Source organism: Vicugna pacos, chromosome 8, assembly GCF_048564905.1.
Source record: "Vicugna pacos chromosome 8, VicPac4, whole genome shotgun sequence".
NCBI lineage: Eukaryota > Metazoa > Chordata > Mammalia > Artiodactyla > Camelidae > Vicugna > Vicugna pacos.
In genome coordinates, this window is record NC_132994.1 from 34,974,771 (window position 1) to 34,993,046 (window position 18,276).

The 18,276-nt window shown below is 43.6% G+C and overlaps 2 long non-coding RNA genes across 3 annotated transcripts in view; one reads left to right on the forward strand and one right to left on the reverse strand.

Moving 5' to 3' along the window:
• Nucleotides 1-4,036, reverse strand: part of LOC140697692 (uncharacterized) — a 157,234-nt gene extending 153,198 nt beyond the window's left edge. For both annotated transcript variants that reach the window (XR_012074919.1, XR_012074918.1), the window contains exon 1: nt 3,850-4,036. This is a non-coding gene — a long non-coding RNA (uncharacterized lncRNA). The remainder of the gene's footprint in view (nt 1-3,849) is intronic.
• LOC140697694 (uncharacterized) lies at nt 89-4,043 on the forward strand. Its single transcript, XR_012074921.1, has 3 exons — nt 89-188; nt 2,146-2,333; nt 3,882-4,043. It is a non-coding gene; the product is annotated as an uncharacterized lncRNA (long non-coding RNA).
• Nucleotides 4,044-18,276: the final 14,233 nt, after the last annotated feature.

Sequence of the window (18,276 nt, forward strand, 5' to 3'; positions counted from 1 at the left end):
TGGAATGCTGCAGCTTCTTTTGTCTTTGGTGAACTGACTGGAAGAGGGTAGAGGGAGTCAGACCTCAGAGAGCAGACACCAAGGACCCCGTAGCCTTGCACATTTGCTGATTGGCCCCTTTCCTTAGTGAGGCCTTATGGCTCACTTTGATGTAAAAATAAGAAGGCAAACTGGGGCAGCACATAACTGTGAGTTATGGCTTTTTAAATGACTTTGAAATGCAAAACAATTTCAGCTACCTTCAGTTGCCTGCGTGCCTTCAGGCAAATTCAGCACAAGGGGTTAATACTAATCCCTTTGCCTAGTGTATAAAAAAGGCAACTCTTCTGTGTTAAAGGGGGAGCAAATTTGCAAAGAAAAGCAAAGAGGGATTATGTGTTCCACCCCTAACAGTTTATATGTTTCAAAAGAACTCAGGAGAGCAGGCAAAGGAGTGGGCATCTTTAACCTGACAGTCTTAGCAGGCCATCAGGACAATAGGAAACACATCAGAAAAATAACAAACCACACACGAACCCACAAATGCACACGTGCACACACCAGGACAGAGAGGGAACTTTCAAGAGTGTCCAGAGTTTAAAACACAGGACATCAGATGTGCAGGCCACCAGAGCTTGGGTCAGAAACCTCTGACCCCACTACAGCTGGTGAAGGTGAAGAGGGAAGAGGGGGAGCCGCTGTGGGGTGTTAACAGTGGGAATTCAGCTCTCACATCTTCAGTGCCACAGGAGGCTCCATCCCCAAGAAGCTGGCGCTTGAAGGAAGGGAGCAGCTCACAACTGCTTCAGACAGAGCCACACTCAAAACTGGGACACATGTCTGCAGTTATCTCTCAGATCCACAGACGAGGTGAAAGGTGGTGACAAAGGGGTCTGTGAGACCTGGAGACAATGGCAGGGCTCGTCAATGAGAAAACGTGCACTGTGAAGTACTATGCCAATGTCAGGTTTTTGTTTTTAAGGAAATTAGCGTCAACATTACATCAGTTAGAATGAGAGTCTCTGGTTCCCAGTCTCTTAGCAGCTAGTGATGTTTGCCTCACCCCCACCCACCTCACTGAAAATTAATCAGTTCATTCATTTATTCCTTTACTCAATCCATTCGAGACATGCTGTTGAGCACCGCATACGCATTAGGTTCACCAAAGTGATTAAGACACACCAATGCCCTCAAGAAATTCACAGCCTGGTAAAAACGTTCTAAAGGTCCAAGTTACACCAACTGCATAGAAAGGGTCTGAAAGGAAACGGGCCAGAAGTGGCTTCCTCTGAGGAGGGGAGAAGGATGGGGGTATTACTGAATTCTTTACTAGTTAAAGACTCAACCAAAGCACCCAAGCGCACCTCTGATTTTTGAAAAACTACTCCGCTGTGAGAGACCTTTTCATATGCACCAAAATGAAAAAAAACTTTTTGATCTTGGAATAAGCTGCTATTTCAATTAGTCAGAAATTTAATGAAATGGATGTGACCACTGCTGGCAGCTGTTCCCAGCTGAGTGAATTCACTCCTGAGTGAATGTCCCAACCCTGCAGGTCGCATGAGCACCAAACAACATTTAATTATTTCCTACTTCACACTGTCCACTTGGAGCCCAAGTAAGTTCTGCTTCATGTGCGTGGAGCTCCTGGGGCTCATTTTAGTTCCATTTTCAACTTACCGTTGACCCAAATCCCTCTCTGGCCCCAGGGGTGAAGACTCTATGTTCCAGTCACATAAATTCTAGGCCTCAGAAGAGACTCACATGCTGACAGCCATTTACCCTGTCCCTGGGCCCCCATGTCCTGCCACCCTGCCCTTTCAGGTGACCAGAGGGCCTGTCACCCCCTCAGGTGGGCAAGGCCGGGAGGGCTGAGAAAAGTCTCCAAAAGGGGGGCCCAGACCACCCAGCCAAGGATCCTGACCCATAGTGCCCACTCCCCACTAGAGAGCATGGGAAGAAGTCTTCCTAAGTGTCCTCTGAGAAGTTTTCAACAGGCAGAAGCCAACTTAAAAATAAACAGTATAATTAAAATATAATTCCTTGGTTCTCAAAGTATAGTCCCAAGCCCGCAGCATCAGCAAGCCCTGGGAATTTGGTAGAAATGCACATTCTCAGGCCCTGCCCCACACCTACTGACTTAGAACTTGGGGCGGGGCCCAGCAGTCTGTTTTATCAAGGCCTCCGGGGGAGTCTGGTGCAGGCAGAAGTGTGAGCAACACTAACGGAATCATCTGAAGCCAGGACAAGAAATGACTGGTTCCTGGTGCATGAGACTTGTAGAAACTACTCAGCTTGACTGCCTGCCTCAGAAGTGTGTGAATGGCCATTTGCTCAGACACTTAATTCTACAGGTGAGCTAAGTTATTGGAGGATGTCAGAATACCAGCTGTATTAGTTGGCTAGGGCTGCCATTACAAAGTTAACAGGCTGAGTGGCTTAAACAACATGCATTTTCCCTCAGTTATAAAGGTTGGAAGTCCAAGATCAAGGTGTCAGGAGACTTGGTTTCTCCTAAGGCAACTCTCCTTGGCTGGTGGGTGGCCCTCTTGCTGCCTCTTAAGAATGGTCATGCCTCTGAACACACATGCCCCTGGCATCCCTCTGTGCGTCCTAATGGCCTCTTCTTATAGCGACACCATATTGGATTAGGGTACACCCTAACAGCCTCATTTAACTTAACCACCTCTTTAAATATAACCTCCAAATACAGCCATATTCGGAGGTACTAGAGGTTAAGACTTCAACGTATGTATACATTTGGGGGGACACATTTCAGCCCATGACAAGCGTCTTCTCATAATGGACTGTTCTATCAGTTTTCACCAGTCCTGTCTGAAAGCCTTTCCCCAGGCGTGTAGGACCAACGAGAGGATGCCTGGATTCTCTCTCTTATCCTTGGCCCCCTTACCCCTCACACCACCGTCCAGGAGGCAGCTGATGGTACAACCCTGAAGGCCCCTGTGAAGGACAGCCATGCTGTTGGCCTGAGCAGCAGACAGAAACAGGAGGAAATGGAAGGGGAATGGGAGAGAAGAAGGGGGAAGGAGAGGCTGAAAACAAGAAAGGAGGAGGACAGAGGGTGAAAGCGCTGAGTCGCTCAGGAGGGAGAGGCGTGTCTGTTTGATTCCAGAATCAGAGATTGGAAGGCAACCAGGGTGCCGTCTGGAGCCAGAACAAGGCCATCTCACTCATGAGCTGTATGGTCTTGGGTCAGCCATTTACATCCTTGATGCCTCTGTTCATTCATTTGTTCTCTGGTTCATTTGTTCACTAGTTTATTCATTCATCCATCTTACAGAATAAAAATAAGCTTTCAGACACTGTCCTAGGTATTATTTCCTTGTTGGTGAAAGGCGAATAATAATCCCAATTTGCAGTTGTTAGGAGGACTCTAGGTAAACACCCAGTAGAGTGTCTAACCTATTAGACAGTGATGAGTTCGTGAATCTCACCTCACGTGAATGTGAGCCCTTAAAGATAGGGACTGTTTTTTCACGTCTGTCCCCCAACACTTGGAGAGTGACTGGTACTCAACAGATATTCGAGGAAGGAAAGAACCTTGGATGGTGGGGGCAGGAGGTGAGAAAGAGAAGAAAGAGAGGCAAGCGTGGCACACTGAATGGTCATTACCATTGCTGCTATGGGATGGCCCAGATCCTGGGTGTCCTGAGAACATCGTCACATTAGCACCAGATATGGGGACCACATCACTTCCCTCCTTCCTCAGCAAGGCTCCTGGAAGACTGTACATGATTCAAGGGATTCCAGGTCAGCCGTAGACCAGAGGCCAGTCCATGAACCAACTGAATTTGTCACCTGCAAAGCCACTAACAATTCCGGGAAATACATACAGAATCTGGGTATTACCTTTGTTTTCTTTTCCTTTGTGCATTGTCTAGTTCCACCCACTCACTTGGGTGCCGCATGCAGAGGCCTCGCATCCGGCGCTTCAGACTCAAGTTCCTAGTGCAAAATGGCCGCGCCGACACCTCCGCTCGGAGTGTCCGGCCGAAAGCAGGAGAGCTCCGCACCGCAACTCAAGATGGCGGGCGGGGCGGGGGCGGCCCCTGCGCAGTGTCTGGAGCCCCGCGGCACAGCCGGGGAGGACTCGCGAGAACTCCCCCGCTCCCCTCCCCACCCACAAGATCCCGCTAAAGCAGCCCCGCCCACAGCCTGCAGGGGAGAGCATGTGCTCTGGAGCTGGAGCTCCCAGCGCTCCATTCTCCCATCAAAGAATAAAGCTTTCCTTTGCTTCTAAACAGCACTTGGTCTCTTTCTATTGGTGAAGGACCCTTGTTAGGGAGGATCAGTTATAAAATTTCTCTTTGACACTCTCCCAACTTCACCCCCCTTTACGCTACCCCTCACTCCTGATGCCGGGAACTTCTTGTTGCTGACAAGTGGCTAGGGTCCCTCACCCTGGGGGAAAGGGGGGGGGGGGGGAGGACAGAGCTCTGAACCTTTCCACACTGCGCCCCTCGCACTTGACAAGGCTGGTCTCCCTGCTGATGATCCCAGACATCTGGTCTCGGAATGAGCTGATGAACAAATTCTCACCATGGTATAATAAACACGGTAGGATGGTGTGTTACCCTCCCAAGGGTACTTGTCCTGTGGCTTTAAGCCACAATCATTATAGAAAGTTAGTACTGAGGGGAACTTACTGACCAGCCAGCCTGACCCTTCATCTCCAATGGCCAATTTGCAGCCCCACAAGGACATAAAAACTAATACTGAGCCCCTGAATAGAACGTCTTTGTCACTCCCTAAACCCCAATTTCCGAATAAACCGCGCTGTTGGTGCTGACCTACATTTCTGGCTTGGCAGAGACCAGTGAAGAAATTCTCTCTTCCATCTCACTGCCTTCTCGGTGCCTTCAAACACTGCCAGGGATTGTTCTGTTATCACCTCTAATTTGACGAGAAGTAATTTCCTGACACAGGAATATCTCCCAAGAAGCCACGCCCACGACCAGAGTCAACAAGCTGGACCCCCGTGCTACCAGCCCACCCAAGACCTCAGACCCCACCTTCCTCTCATACACTCTTCCTCTGGATCATGAAACAGAGTTCGCTTTCCTTCTCCTTGGGACAGAAATTGCCAGAACGGGAAACAACTGCTTCCAAAGCTGTTTTTATAACTGGAAAATTGAGGGCCTGTGTTTCCTGTATCTTAGCAAAGGAGACAAGGTGTTAGCAGCAGGTCTGACCTCTGTCCTGGGCCCAAGGCCAAACAGAGAGCTTGTCCCAGCACAGAGGGAGCCCCGCGGAGACCTGTGCCTGCCACACCCGTCCCCAGCACAGTAACTAAACACAGAGCGAGACAGGAAGAGTCTGCAGCACCTCTGCAAACAGCAGCAGCAGAGTTGGACTCACACTGCGCTTAATGAATGCTCAGCGCCAGAACGCCTCCCTTCAAGGCTGCAGGGAGACCCTAGTAATGCATCCACAGGTCATGTTTTGTAAACAATGTAGACGTAAGACATTTTAACCCCAGTCAATGAAGACTCTTTCCCTTCTGCACTCCCTCCACCATCCTCTTGTGGAGTGGTGGAGACTTTCTGGGCATCTGTTAAGGAGAAACTGAGGGATACATTTAACTTGGGTTTCATGGGACATTTTATGTGGGCCACAGTTGCTTCCGTGTCCTGTTAGAGTATTGCTAGCCACCCTGAGGAAGGAAGGGCTTCCAGGAAATCTGCCACTGCCCACTGGGCATCCTCTGTCCTCCTGACACAAAGGTGCAAGGCCAGGGGCTGGGTAGCAATGTGAGCATGTTCTGGAAGAGCAGGCCAGTGAAGGAGAGAAAAGGTCAACAATGTATGAAGCCAGAGGCAAGTCTGTGGAAAACTCAACCACTTGTTACAGCTCACACATGAAAGAAACTTGATGGCAGTTTTCAAACCTTTGACAAGAAGCCTAAACATTTACATGACACTGCTGATATAGAGCCGTGAAGCTGGAAGAAATTTTGCTAAAATATAATAAGGAAAAACCAAATTTTGATCAGCCAGGTTTGAGAAAAGATGAAGTACCTTTCTCTTCTCTCCATAAAAAAAAAAAAATGAAAGAAAAAAATTACCAAGTCATCGTTAGATGAAGTGATCAGAGAGCATGCAGGAAAACGTAATTAATTAATTAAGGGAATACAGTGTTTATAAGGGTATTTCAGAGAGTTAATAAAATAGTATGTTGTTTGAATTTTATAATATTTGTGTTAGTTTTGATTTGTATATGTTTGCTCGTTCTAAGTAAATACTCTGTTTTATACCTAATTTTGTGTTGTGTGTTTTTGTTTTTAAGAAGGCCTCCAAAATTATGTAAGCTTCCAGCCCCACAAAACCTGGATAGAGCCCTGGCAGGGAGTCACTAGGGATACAACTTAAACCCATCAGAAAGAAGTCAACTACATAACAACAGCAATGGCATTTTCCCCACTGCAACTCCAAACAGCTACTCTGTATAAGAAAAGCAACTGAGCACAGAGAGGTGTTGGGTTTATAAGTAATGAGAGTTAAACACAGTTAAAGGAAACATTCTCAATGCAGACGGATAATGCACATCAATTTGTGCATTGGTACAATGTAACTTGATACAATGTGAGTTGTGAGTTGGTAGTTGGGGCCTCAAAAGGAATCCAAGATCCAGTGTCAAGTAAACTCTGCCCCTGTTTCTGGCAGGATGGGGCTGTGATGCCCCCTGTAGAAGGGGGGCTTCCCAGGACCTCAGTCAGAAGAAGGGAAGACACATCTCTGGAATGAATCTCCCCACCCACTAGTCCACACCTTATATTAATGCTTTTAATTTCCTGAGTCTACTTTGACAGCCCATTTTTTCTTGGCTTTTGTTTTCTTCCTTTCTTTGTCATTTTATGTTTGGGGAAATGAAACATTAACAAAAAAAAATCAAATCAACAGCAATACGCTTCTGCAGGTTGGGAGGGTGGCTGGAGCCCACACTGGCGCTGGATGGGCACTGAGATTTTAATGGGCCCTCAGGAAGGCTCAACAAGACAAACGGCTGGACAGGTCCTCTGTCTACCTTTTAAATGTTCTCTAATTTCTTTAGTGACTAGTTTTAAAAATCATTATGAAAGAAAATGAAATATATGTTTATGTTTTTAAAAAGCCTCGGCCTCCTCTGTAGCAGGGTCAGCAAGCCTGAGGCCACCAGGTCACCTTCCCCAAAATCACCCGGAGGTTTCTTAAAATGCAGAAGCCCAGAGTCCACCCCAGAACTTCTGCATCAGGGGTTCTGAGAGGACACGAGGCTCTAATGTGGATCTGGAAGCTTGAATTTTAAGAAGCTTCCAGGGGATTCTGGTGAAGATCAACTGGGGACCTCACTTGGAAGGTTTTGTGAGACTTCAAGTAGATTAAGTTCATAAAAGTGCTTCAAATGGTACTTAGAGCTTCATAAAATGCTAAATGAACCTATCATCACTCTTCTCTGTTCTGGGCTGGGTGTGGGGGAATGTAGCTGTGAACCAGACAAATGTGTCACCTGCCCTCAAGGATGGAGGATGGAATAGATGCGAAGAGCTGTGGGGTCAGGGGTTTTGCCAAAGCCTAGTTTACAACTGGAGAAGATTTTCTGGGCAACAGCCAGGAGCTTCATACCCTTAACTAAGGTGACCATCTTGGCTCTAGAATTTCTACACAGGAAGACCCTACGGTCAACCTCATTGGAATGCGAGTTAGAGACATGTCTTAAAGTCATGTTTGCGTGGCTCTTTACAAACGACTGAAAAATAAATGTCAACTGCTCACAGCAAACACTTGCAGGGGAAGGAGAGGCTGGTTCCCACAATGGAGAGCAGGACCAGGCGGGAAGCCGCCAGCTGCCAGGCACAGCACTAGAGCCTTTCACATAAACCACAGCACTTAATTCTCACTACATCCTTGTCAAACAGGCCGCATCACCACATCTTTTTATGGGAGAAAACCAAGTCTCAGAGAGGGTGCATTAAGCCTTTAAGTTCTTGCAGCTAGAAAATGGCAGATTGTCTAACTCCAGAGCTGTATTGTGCCTCTCCAACACATAATAGTCATCTATCAGGGACATTTTATGGGCTACCTTGGATTCTCTAAGCCCTAAGTCTTCTGACCCTCAGCTATTCTTGTTATCACTGTGCCAGAAGATTCCACCACCTGAGGCTGACACCCAGAGTCTGTGACTCCACGCACCACCCCCAGACCAGGGGGGAGAGCCACACCACAGTGCATCATGGCGTAGGATTCCTCAGCAGTTGCCCCAAGGGCCAGGTGATGCAACCCTAAACTGTGGGGTATTTAGGTTCACAGGAGATGAACTTGGACCAATGGGGTGTGGAGTCAGGAGAGACCCAGGAGATAAATGCTCCCTCAGCGTCCTCCTCTTCCTGTCCAGGAGACGTCTTGTGTGGCCAACTAACAGGCTATGTCTCCTCATGAAGCCCTGGCCAGTGTGGTAACACACCACCCTGGGCTCACTTCCCCTCCTTCCCTGCCTGCCCTGGCTGTCTGGGGCTGCCTCACCTAGGCTTTGCTGCAGGTTCTGCTTCCTAGGGAACCCAGGCTAAGACAAAAAACTGCAAACATTCAGGTGGATTACATCATTTAACTCACAGGACACCCAAATAAGTTACTATCACAGCTTTACAGATAAAGTAACTTGTGGGTAAAGTCACACAGCTGTATTACCAGTGCAACCAGCGTCCAAACCCAAGAAGCCTAACTCTAGATCCCACACTTCTGACTCAGCACCAGAGAGTGTATGTTCCTAACAGCCTCCCTCATCTATCTGGTCCTCCACATGCGTCACTTCTGGTACGTATTTTCTGTGGAAGAGAATGCTAGATGTATGGCATTATTCGGTCTAGCCATCTTTAAAAGAAAAGAATTTGGGGAAGGCTCTAGGCTTCCTTGCAGCTAGGTGCAGCCACATGACAAAGTGCAGACCACTGTCACGTAAGAAGTGATGTGAATGATTCCCAGGTGGTACCTTCGAAGGGAAGGAAACTGCTCTCCCCCTCCCCTTCTCCCTTTCCCAAAGCTGGAATGCGGACATGGTCATTGGCGTTAGAGCAGCTGACACCCTAAGATGGAAGCTGATTTTGAGGGTGGCAGTGTGCTGATATGAAAGGAGCCTGTTTACCACCATGGAGCCACCACACCAGCCCTGGACTGTGAGGTGAGAGAAATAAACTTCTAGCTGGTTTTGTCCACTCTTGTTTCAGTCTTTGCTGCAAAACCTAAACTTTCATTCTAATATACTCTCCACTGGGCAGTATAATAGCACAACTAGTTAGAGCTGACCTCTGGAGTTAGACCTGGGTTCAAATCCTGGCTCCATCCAAAAGGATGGCTCTGGTTCTTTTCTGGTAGTTACTATTCATCTTCTTTGACAGCCACTTTGTAGACCTTCCTGGAGGACAATTATTCATAGCATTGGCTTGATGGCTGAGCCCAAGAACTCAGACTGTTGGGTTCAAATCCTAGACCTGTTTGCTCCAATTGTACTACCTCGGGCAGTTTACTTGACCTCACTGTGCCTCAATTTCTCCATACGTGAATGAGGATACTAAGAGTGCCTCCCTCTTAGGGTTTGGTGAAAGTTAAGAGAGAGCACAGCCACTCACTATGAATGGACTAAAAGATCCCTGGCACAGGACTTGGCATATGATAAGCATTCAGTAAAAGTCAGCTTTTGCTGCTGCTTATTATCGTTATTATTATTCCTTTGCTGAGTACAGAGTTTCATGCATAACAGGTATCAGTAAATGCTTTCAAAGGATGAATGAATGAAGATCTAAACCACATTATGTGGAGTGGAATAAGTCACAAAACAAACCAAATACCAAGGTGAGATGTTTTACCCCAGACTGATCGCTGTGTGTAATCGCTGCTCAACGGTGTCTATCAGAGAATGCTGCTTCTCTGTCTGCAGACCCTTGCAAGAGTCCCTCAAGCTTGGAATGAGGGGTTTCAGTGATGTTTATGCTAAATCAGAGTTTAGACTATAGCTCCTCACAGACCTCCTCTATAGTGGGGATCCCATGGAGCCCACGGGGGTGTCCACAGAACGCAGACATCCAGGCCACTTTTACTGTGGGTATTGACCCCTGCTATTTGGTGCAAATGTAAGAATCTGGAATTGTTATCCTTCCAGAATGGTGAGTGTAATTCTCACCAATGATAAGGCTACAGTAAATTGTCTCAACCCAGGTGTTAGGAGCAGACCCTGGACAGGGCAGCCCTGGGGCAGTCCAGCTGTGGCACCAGAGGCTGACTCCACACAGAGTCAGTCCCTCCTCTGCCAGACAACACCACTGCTTCTAAAGAAACAGGGCTGCCCAGAACAAATGCACTCTGCTCAGAGTGCTGGAGTCCACCAGTGGCAGAGTGTGGCCTCAGATGTCCTGGGTTTGTGGTTCACATTCTGGCTCCATTACTAGTTACACAGTCAGGTTTTTCTCTCTGAAACTCCATTTCCTCATCTGTCAAATGGATAGAATAACAATATCTACTCACCAGTGGCTGCAAGAAATGAATGAAACAGTCAGTGCGAAAAGCTTATAACAATGCCTGGCACATAGTGAGGCCACAATAAAAGCTGACTATTATTCTTACTAGTTTTATTTTCTGGCTGGGGCACACAGCAGGACACAAGGGTCCGTGTGTTGCAGTGTGGTTTGCCCTACTTCTTGCTTCTGTGCCTGACCCAGGCTGTCCATCCAGCCCCATGACTCTGCTAATTCCATCCTGATCACTGGACAGTGGCTTGCATTGAACCAGCTGCCACTAGAACACCTCCAGAAATCTCACCTCCTGCCTCAGGTATGCCCCACTACGTTTTCAAATTAAAATCAAATGGAAAGAAAAATTTCAAAGAATTTTATAAATTGAATGAGCAAAAATCTAGATAAGGCTGTCCTGGTAAGCACTGCTTTTCTCTTTTTTCCTCAATTCTTTCCCCTCAGAGAGATAAGGGCAGATCATTTTGGAGGAGGGTACTTTGCCAGGTGAGCCCTCAGGTGTGGGCAGGTAGGTGCAGGGGGTTCGGGGGAACTGCCTGACAGTAGCTCATCCACTCAGCCTGCCAGTGTTTCTAAAGAAGTTCCTTAGTGTTTAACCCAGAGGTCCAGGAACAATGTTCTCTGCTTAGCGGGTTAATAGAATTGTACAAGGCAGGGAAATACTGCCACCTGTTGATCATCTAGAATCCCTGTTTGAGCACAAATTTCCAAGTACACATACTCTTAAAAATTTACTTTAGCCTTCTACTAGTGCTGGCTACTTAGAAAATTCAGTATCTTATGTTCTTGCCCAATATGTCCATTCTTACACAAATAACAGGTAAACAGACCTAAAAATCACCTTTCAATATCAGTTCTCTATTCTTAAAGTCACCTCTGAATAACCAGGTGCCCATTTCATATACAGTTGGCCCTCTGCATCCACGTGTATCTGCATCCAGCAGAGGGCAGACTGCAGGGGACTGGAGCATCCGCGGTATCTGTAGGGGTCCTGGAACCAATCCCCAGCAGATACCGAGGGACAATTGTACATGTATAAAAGTTATGTGGGATCAGAGGAGTAAAGGAGTGTTCAACTGCAAGTTTGGAATTCTGGTCTCTGTCGTTGCCTGACCATCAACTGGCTGTGGGACTGGGCGAGCGCCTTCACTTCACAGGCCCTCTGGTAGGTGGGGAAAGTAGGGACTTTCAGTTCCAACACTATAACATTCTGGGTACCTAATAACAAAGCATGACAAGGCCTTCCAAGTGGATTTTCTGAACTAAATATAACATCACAAATATTACATCAGAAAAGTTCTATTTTAAGAAAATGAATAGAAAGAGCTCTCTTGGGGGCTGTCCTCTGGCTCAAAGCGAGAGAATGACTGTGGAAATGGCTGGGCATCCTTCCTCCCCACATTCCTCTGAATGGTTCACCTCTGGCCCTTTCAAGCAGAGGGTGGGGTGTGCTCAAACCATCCTTGACCGCTACTGCCACTAGGAGCCCAGATCCCCCGCACGGAGTGCAGGCACTGGGGCTTCCCCACCTGAAGAAGCCCTGGGGCCATCAGCCAGACACTGGAGGTGAGCGATCCCTCCTTACTGCCCAGGACACCTGTGTTCGTGGCCCTGGAGCTCTGAGGGTTTGTGGCAACAGTTAGAATGTTTTCTCACACCTGGAAGTGTCTTCCAGGTTGGACAGTCAGCCCTAGAAACCGAAGAACTAAGGGGGTTCACAGATACATGTACAGTCCTGATTTGTTATATACCTTCAGATAGAAATATGTTACACATATGTTAAAATTCTAAGAAAGTCAATTGTAAATCACAGTAATCAAAAAGCCTTATTCTGTAAAATTTTCAAAATACTACTATGCTCATTAACCGTATGTATTAGTTTTAAACTGTGCTTCCTTATTTCATCTAACTCATTCTCAGATGTCCTATCTCAGAATTGGATTTGGTTAGTCTACACCTCAGACTCTATTGTTTCCAGGCATTAGAATAACTTGTCAGCCACTCCCACCAGCAGCAAATCTCTTTCCTCATTTAAGCCCTACCCAGTGATGACTTTAGAATTTGAGGTATACTCTCCCCAAAGGAGAATTTTTTTTCATAGTTTCTGCCTTGTCTCTCCAAGTCCCTGCTAAGCAACTCCTGTAGCCCTCAAAGCAGTGATATGCTGGTAAATATTTAACAGTCACCCCCACCCACAGGGGCCAGGAAGCCCTGATGTGTGGTGTTTGCCAGTTTCCATGGTGTAAATGCCCCTGTTCCTATTCCTGCCCCAGCCAGTTTCAAGCTGCTGGGATGTGACTGAACAGAGTTGGGAAGAAATGTGCACAACTAGCAAGTGCCAGCCCCACTGCCATCCCCACCCAGCACATCTCTGCAAAGTGAACCCACTTTCAAAACTGAGGAATTCTAAAAGACACACTTTTCCTCCATGTTTGCATATAGAGCAGAAAATGTTATTTGTAATGTAAAACATTATTTTAATAATCTGCAAAAAAGTTGATACAAAACTATTTTTTCCAGACCCCCCCTCCCACTGAAAGGCCTGGGAGAGTCTCCCCAGTTCCTGCGGATGCAGTAAACAACAGTGTGGGAGGAAGGGGAGTCACCTATTTTATTACTGCAAAATCACGAAAGTGAGAGAAAAGTCTGGGAAGGAGGGCCAGATGCAAGTAAATATGACATGGACAGATAAGGCTGAAAAAGGAGGTGGGTAGCAGTACATTTCAAACTGAAATCTCTCAACGGGGCCGAGCCCTTGGGGAGAAGCAAGCTGAATGCCATAAGTGTGAATGGCAGCCCATTCCGCAGTCCCAGTGAGCCCTGCTCCGCACCCATCAAAGCTCTGAGTGACTTGAGAGAGCTCGCACTTCAGGGAAATAAGAGATGAAGCAGGGTCCCAGGGAATCCATGAAAAGATGAACAGTGACCTCATTCAGACCTGGCTAGGGGTCAGCACAGCTGACAGTACATGGCTCAGGTCTTTTACAAGTCACTGAAGCTTAGTGGGAGACAACCAGGCTCGGAAAAAACTGCAAGGAAGCAAAAGTGTTTTCCTTCTTCCCGTCCTAATCCTCTCTCTTCCTCTCCCCGTTTGTCTGGCTGCTGGCTGCCTTCCAACTAATCCACACACCCAAGAGGATTGGCCAGTCTGCTTCAACTAAGAATTCCCTTCAAAAAGCAATTTGCATTTTATTAATGGATCCAGAGAGACAGAAAAGCCTTCAAGAAATCAGCAGTCAGTGCAAGCAGGTGGGGGTGGAGGCTGCTCTGCCTCCCCAGGAGGCCGGGGCTTGGTCCCAAACACAAGTCTTGAGAGAGCAAGGCCGAAGAAGTCAAACACATTCATACAGAGGGGGAGCACCTTCTGCGGGGGGACTAAATGAGAGTAAATGAATTTACATTTCAGGATAAACTATACAACAGATATGAGAAACAAACCACAGAGGACAATAATTGTTTTAAATAATTTACCACCTTGGACTGGGCTGTCCTATCATCATCTGATTTCCCTTTCTTTCCCTCTTAGATGCTGTATATAGTTAGTTTGGTATTTTTGTTTGTTTGTTTTTGTTTTTTTAGTTTTAGTTTTTAAGTTAAATTGATTAAGGTATAATTTTGCTTTTAGAATTATCCTTAAAGCTTTATTAAATGACATACCCAGAGGCATCATGGGAATAGTTTGGAAATGATAGTGGTTTTTTCCTTTCATCTTTGCACAAAGCAAATTAATCAAAATTGACATAATTAAGCAGAAACTTCTCCAGGAATGTCTATTAAAATGACCTCTACGCGGCTGATTATGAGTTCCACATACTTTCTATCTGCCTCTTTGTTCATTCATTTTAAAAAGTTTATTCCTTTATCTTCATACTCCACACCCGTCTTTCTCCCATCATGTTCATGTAGGCAAATGTGCCAATAATTTTCATATATGTATTTCTGCATATGTGTTCCTATAAAATTTATGTTGTAGTTTTGTATACTTGGCCATTTATTTAAGTTAGTGTTATTGTGTTCTGTACCTTGCATTGTTACTTTGTTCACTGAGCATTGAGTTTTCAGTATCCACCCAGCCTGCTCTCTCATGGTGACCTGAATGAGCACAGCCGCTGCACAGTACCCCAGGCCATGCCTCACCACGTTTTACCTCTGTTCTCCTTGTGAGGGACACTGAGTTCATTTCCAACTCTTTGCCACCACAAACAATACTGTAATGAACAGTCTCCTTAGGGAGCTGATGAGAGTTTCTTTGGGATAAACACACAGGAGAGAACTGACAGGTCACTGGGGATGCAGATACTACATTTTTCTAAGTAGGACCAGAAAGCTTTCTGCTCTTTCTGGAAAGAGTGAAACAGTCATTCCTTCTGTTGAGCAGGAAGGGTTCCTACATCCTTACTAATATCTAACATTATTCAACTTCAATTTTTGCCCAGCTAATTAGTATAATTAATATCTCATTGTTGTTTTCATTTGCATTGTCTGATTACTAATTGTCTGAAGCATCACTTCCTATGCATTACACAGTGATGTTCTATCCTTTGCCCATTTTCTACCGAGGCTTCTGTCTTTTTTTTATTTGAAGGAAGTTCTTATATAGTCTAAATATTAATCTCACGTTTAGTTTAGACTTTGAAATCGTTTTCTCTTGCCCTACTATCTCTGCATTATCTTTGTTTTTTCCTGGAAAATAATGTTTAATTTTGAGTGAATCCAATTCATTTATTTGTTGTTACTTTTGCAATGTATTTTGTGCTTTTAAAGTTGTGTTTAAAAAGTCCCTGTTTCTGAGTCACAAAGATGACTCCTATATTTTCTTGGATTAACTTTATAATTTGATCTTTTATATTTTCATTTTTAGTTTACCTCTAGTCCACCAGTGATATGGCATTGCGTAGGATCCAGTTTTATTTTTCTCTATATAGTGAAACAGATTTCCCAACACCCTTTACTAAATAGTCTATCTTTTCCCTATGACTGTCACCTCTCTCTATCCTATTAGTCTCCACTTACACTTGGATTTGTCTCTGAGCTCTCTGTTCTGTTCGTTAATCTATTTGCCTGTTCTTATTCCAAAACTAAACTGAAATAATTAATAATTTGGTTCTATAGTATGTCAATATCTAGTAGCATTAGCCCCCTTCCTACCTTTACTTTTCCTTTTTAAGGTTGATTACTCATGAATCTTTATTTCTTCATATAAATGTTAGAGTAAGTTAATTAAGTTCCTCAAGAAAATTCAGCTAAAATGTTGATTGAAATAGCATTTGATTTATAGTTCACTTTGAGGAATAATCAACATCTTTATAATATCATTATCACACCATTTAAGAGTATGGACAATCTCTCCATTTATTAGCATATTCTATGCTGTTTATAACAGTATTAAAGTTTTCTCCATAGAATTATCATGTAGTCTTGGTCAAGTGAACTGGATATTTTGTGCGGTTTTGTTTCTATTATGAATGGTATCTTAAATCTGATTGTATAGTGTAAGAGATACTATTAATTTTTACAGGTTGATCTTTATCTATCAATACTGTTAAATTTCTATTACTGCCAATAATTTATAATTATTGTTATTTTTCTAGAAAGACAATTATATCTATTGAAAATACTGAAAGTTTCAACTCTTCCCATTCAGTCTATACACATACACTTTTTCCCTTTCCAATATTGTCGAGAACCCTATTCCTCCGCAAGGTAGTATTAAGCGCTATAAGTACTAACAGTGGTGGTGGCAGTAGTGGTAGTAGTAGGTATTGGCATGTAAGGGATATTGTTCTTATCCCTATCTAAAATTTTTTCATTATGCATAAGAGTGTATTTGCTGTTAAGATTTTGGTATATAAGCTTTATCAGTTTAAGGACATTTTCTTCTACCCCTAGTTTGGTAAGAGTGGTTATCATAAACAGGTATTGATCCTTGTCAAAAGCTTTTTCTGCAAGGGTTGAGGTAATCATATAATTTTCCTTCCTATGTTTGGAATGTGGGGCATTACATTGATTTTCTGATGCTGAGATATCCTTTTCTTCCTGGCATAAACTCATTTGATTTTGATGTATTATTTTTCTTTTAAATAAACTGATGTATTCAGTGAATATTTCACTCTCTGCTTCTGTACATATGTTCATAGTGAAATAAGTCTATAATTTTCTTTGTCTTCTGTCTCTGCAATTGAGAGTACACTAAATTCCTAAAATGAATGAGGCAGCTTTCATTTTTCCCATTTTCTGGTACAACTTATATAAGATGGGAGTAGCTGTTCCTTGAAAGTTTGGTGAAACATACACGTGAGACTCTCTGAGCCTGGGATTTTTTTTAGAAGGTAGGTCTTTGACCGCCTTTCCAACTTGTTGACCTAGTTAAAGCTCTCTATTTTTTTCTGTTACAATTTAAGCATTTCATATTTTTCTGTACGTTTGTTTCTTTCACCTAGGCCTTCAAATTGGGGCAGATATGTGTCCATGTGCTCTTCCATTCTCTCTATTGTAGTTATTTCCCTCTTTTTATTCTGTATTTTTTAATTTATGTCTTCTCTTTTTTTTCTTTATCAGTCTTGCCAGAGATTTGTTGGTATTTGAAAAAAAATTTTTGTTGATTCTGTGAATTGTTTTTCGTTGTTCCCTATCTTATCTAATTCTGCCCTTATAATTATTTCCTTCTTTCTTGTGTGCCTCATTGCTCTTTTCTAAATTCTCTTATTGATTGTTCACTTCATTTATTATTTGATATTCTTTGTTTCCTGATAAATGTATTTGAAATATACAGTTGAATGCCACAATTTTGATGTGTAGTATTCACTGTAGTCCTGGTATTTCTTAAAAATTCCTTTATGATTTTTCTCTGTAACTCAAAGTTTGTTTAGTAGTCTGTTAATTTGTTTCCTGACAAAAGAGATTATTAAGTTCTATTTTTCTTGTTAGTCTCGGAATGTATTCATTATTAATTTGTTGCCTAAAACATGATCTATTTTTGTAAATGTTTCATATCTGCTTGAAAAGAAATTATTGTTTCATTTTATTGTTATGTCTTTATCTTTGCTTTTTCTTTCTTTCCTTTTTTTTGAGGGGGGCAGGTGCGAGGTCTACTTGATCAATCTTTCTCCAGCTACAGTTGTAGGATTATCTAGTTCTCTCTGTCATTCTTTGAAGCTTTCTTATTAGGTATATATAAGACCATAATGGACATATTTTTTCTTACTATTATTCCTTTTATGTATATATAATGTCTATCATCTGTGATATTTTTTGCCTTAAATTTTTATTTTGTAAGATATTAATATTGCTACTTTAATTTGTTTCATTCATAATTAGTTGGTATTTTTTTTACCTATTTTTATTGTCAACTTTCCATATTTTGTCATAAATGTGTCTTTTGTAGACAACTTACTGTTGTATCACATTTTGTTTGTTTTTGAATCCACTCTGAGAGTCTCTGCCTTTGGTGAATTTAACCTTTCTGATGCTATAGTTCCATTTAGTTCCACTATCTCATTTATTTATTTATTTTTTTATAGTCACCATAATGTACATTACAACCCCAGGATTTATTTATCTTATAACTGGAAGTTTATACCTTTGACCACCTTCACCCATTTTGCCCACTCCCTGACCCTCACCTCTGGCAATCACCCATCTGTTTTCTGTATCTATACGTCCGTTTTTTTTTTTTTTTTCAGATTCTACATATAAATGAGATCATACAGTATTTGTCTTTCTCATTTACTTAGCGTAACGCCCTCAAGGTCCATCCATGTTGTCACCACTATCTTATT